A 3,804-nucleotide genomic window follows, 5' to 3' on the forward strand; every position below is an offset into this window, starting at 1 on the left:
TGCCATGTCTTGAGAGATTTTTTCGCCCTTGTGAGATACACTCATTCATAATATGTATAGAGATTAGATTAAAACATTCTGTGGGTGTGTCTACATGAGACAGTTTACTGTGCAGTAAACTAATCCACCACACAGTGGCCATACCTACATGAGATGCTCACTGCGCAACATCTGTGTGGGGCACGGACTGTGACACAACACTACTGTGCAGTAGTAATGAGCTACCACATAGTCACCAGGAACCCATGCAGGGATGCTACTTACTATTTGGGTATGCAAGTACTAAATGACTGCACAGTCAGCTTCTCATGTAGACATGGCCAGTAAAGCATCACTGTCTGCACATGTGCAGTGTATACTGTAAGGTTGCCTACGACCTGTAAATACTAGTAGATTAACCCCACAGTAACTACTGTGCAGTAGTGCACGTGTAGACTGCTGACTGGAAACAAATCGCAGATGGGAGCATGTGTAGATGCCCTGCTGGGGAAAGCTTTCTGGGCATTAGTTGCATGTGTAGATTCATCCATTTTATCACTGAGAGCAAATCCACTCACAGTGGGAATTATTCTGCCATCTCATTTTAAAATTTTAGAAATCTAAAATTGCAGGGTCTTTCTCCCTTTGTTTCTGTCTAATGGGAAAAAGCAGAAGTGAAGCTAAAAATACTCAGCAATTAGAGTGATTAGGTGTTGATCATAAAGTATTTTTAGGTTTGCAGCAGAATATACACAAAACATGATGAATCCCACACAGCCTTCCAATATGTTTTATTCATACACTTGAGTGACCAGATTTTAAAGCCCATTTCTATATATGATAATCTTCTTGCCTTTGAAGAATGCTTGTCATGTCATGTATTGTGCCTGAAATTTATACTTATGTCACTGCTAGGACATGACAGAAATAAAATATAGTCTGGTAACAAGAGTGTGTTCTTAGTTAACTGGAGGCTATTCTGGGAGGTAAATTTAATTATTATACATTCAGATCCTAGTGCAAAGATAGTTTGTTGGGAGAAGCAACAGAATACATTGAACATCAACTATAATGGCTTTGTAGACACCAGTCAGAACTGTATTATAAAGCTGGAAAGAACAAGCTGAAAGCCAATAGCTTCCATTTATGAATCTATCTTTCATATTTAAAACTCTGTATAATCCCACTCAAATAGCTGGGTTCTCCAATAACCTATCATTAGGATGGTACTAGGCTTTGCATCTCTGAACACTGCTAGCATAAGTACAGTGGTATGCACTTTATGGATCAAGGCCTATAATTTTCAAAAACTCCTAAGTGACTTAGGAGCCAATTCCCTTTCAATGAGCTAGACACTTTCAATAAGCCATACACTCCTAAGAGCTATAGTTTGAAAAGTATAGAGGCTTAACGGGATTTTTAAAGCGCCGAATAGGAGTGCCTAGGTACCTCTACAGATCTGGTCCTACATGCCTAAATCACTCTTGGTCATTTACACACTTTTTGAAAACTTAACCCTAGGCTCCTATCTGCAAAATTACAATTAGACTTGCTTTATAGTCAGTGGACCTGAGTGAGTTCCCACATGGATGTAAATCATAAGTCATTCTGTAGAATTCAACATAGTTACTGTTCTTTAAGACAGACAGAGTTGCTTAGACGGACAGACATTACTTTTTTTGCACTTAATCTGCTGTTTCTGCATGACAAAAAGCCTGCAGCCACACTTCCACGTTTGTCCCGCTAAAAAAATCTAGTCTCAAGATGCCAGATCTGCAACAACAACAACAACAGCACGTTTTCTATTTAAAACAGCAACTTCTTTGACTTGGGAAGGTTTTCAACATGTGGACAAGTATAGTAGCATCCCAAAGTTCCCTGCTTTCCTTCCCCCTGCTGTAAGCGGGAGAGAAGGAGGCAGAGCTCTTGCTTGTGCTCTGACAGCCACAGGGAGAAGTCCCATCCTCACAGCTAGATCACTGGCAAGAATCACTGTTTCATCCATCGGGACCTGGGAAAAGCCCTGGCTCTTGCAGGGCAGGCAGCAGCTACCAGAGCTGCCTCCTGGAGCCCTGGGAAAAGTTGCTTTTACCACCTGCTCCATAGCAGCCTTTCCTGTTGCCACAGCCCCCTTGAAAACAGGGGTGGGAGGTGGGGGTATGCCATTCCCTGCTGCAGGCTGTGCTGGACAGGACTGGTCCCAAGGTAGCAGTGGTGGTTGCAAGCACAACCCCAGTTCACCTGCATGGGGGGTGGAGGGCAGAGGCAGGGAGCCTTTCCCCTTCAGGGGCCTCCAGCTGATGCCCGTGGCCTGTCAGGCTTAGGGGCAGCAGGTGCTAAGCAGCAGCCCCCCTATTGCTCCTTGGGTGAAGAGCTGCCTTGTGGCAACTTGGCTGTGCTCCACCCAGGGGGCTGTCAATGTGTGCCCACCTGTAACGCTTTCTTTTTGTAGTGCTACAAAGTCTGTAGCACGACAACAATAACATCTTCCTAAGCCCTCAGATGCAGCCAAGTGTTCACACCAATGGCAGAGTGCTGGATTTGGTCTTAAGGTACTCAGATGAATTCCTGAGACTCTTCAAAGGGACATGAGTTTGAGTCTGATTCTGACCTAACTCACTCCAGTTTTAAACTGGCACAGTGCTTTTAATTCCTGGCAGGTAAAGGCAATCCACTTTTATCTTTAGTGTGTGACATTGTTCATGCTGGGATTCATAGTACTGGTTATCAAACTTTCCACTGACTTAAGTGAAATGGACCTACAGCCACAGTTCTAGTTTGCAGCGGAGTATCTCACCCTTCCATTGAGTAGTACTCAAACTTTTGACCCTGCAGCCTGGTGAGTGGCATGAGGCTGATCTGCAGGCCTAATTGAGCCACACGTACAAGGCTTGAACCCCACACTGCCTCTACCCAGCCCTCCACACCGGGATCAGACCTTGTGCCACCCTGCCCACCCAAAGTAGTGGATCTTAAGAAAGTTTGTTCACCAGAGCGCCCCAAGGGATGACGAGGTCAAAAGGTCATAAACTACTGCAAGACCATTTCAGGCTGGACATAAGGAAGACTTTCTTTACTGTCCGAGCCCCCAAGGTCTGGAATAGCCTGCCATCAGAGGTGGTTCAAGCACCTACTTATAGGTGGCCATCAGTTCACCCCTGAGCCTGCACGTTTCCTATAAGTTTCCCATGGCTCTCAGCCTGTTGTCGTAAGGTCTGTTTTCCTGACTTATGATCATGCACGTGGCTCTTCTCTGCACTCTCTCAAGCTTCTCCACATCCTTTTTGAATTGTGGAGCCCAAAACTGGACGCAGTACTCCAGCTGCGGCCTCACCAAGGCCGAGTACAAGGTGAGAATGATGTCCTGGGATTTGCTTGAGAAACATCTATGGATGCAAGCCAGGGTTTTGCTCGCTTTGCTAGCCACAGCATCACATTGAAGGCTCACGTTCATCTTGTGGTCAATCATGACCCCCAAGTCTCTTTCTTCTGTAGTGCTAGCCAGTGTAGCACTGCCGAGCCTATAAGGATGCTGCAGGTTTTTCTTCCCCAGGTGGAGAACCTTGTTAAACACCATCAGGTTTTCATCCGCCCATTTCCTGAGCCTGTCAAGGTCAGCCTGGATTACCCCCCTGTCCTCAGGTGTGGATGCTTTACCCCAAAGTTTGGTATCATTGGCAAACTTGGCCAGTCTGCTTCTGACTCCAGTGTCTACATCATTAATGAAGTTTAGGCACAGACCTGGGCAATCCTGTTTTGCTGTGTACCTGCCCAATTAGAGTATAGTCTCTCTGAGCATCCACAGTGGGTGTGTACACACTTGTG

Source organism: Gavialis gangeticus, unplaced genomic scaffold, assembly GCF_001723915.1.
Source record: "Gavialis gangeticus isolate Ggan-Ray unplaced genomic scaffold, GavGan_comp1, whole genome shotgun sequence".
Classification (NCBI taxonomy): Eukaryota; Metazoa; Chordata; order Crocodylia; family Gavialidae; genus Gavialis; species Gavialis gangeticus.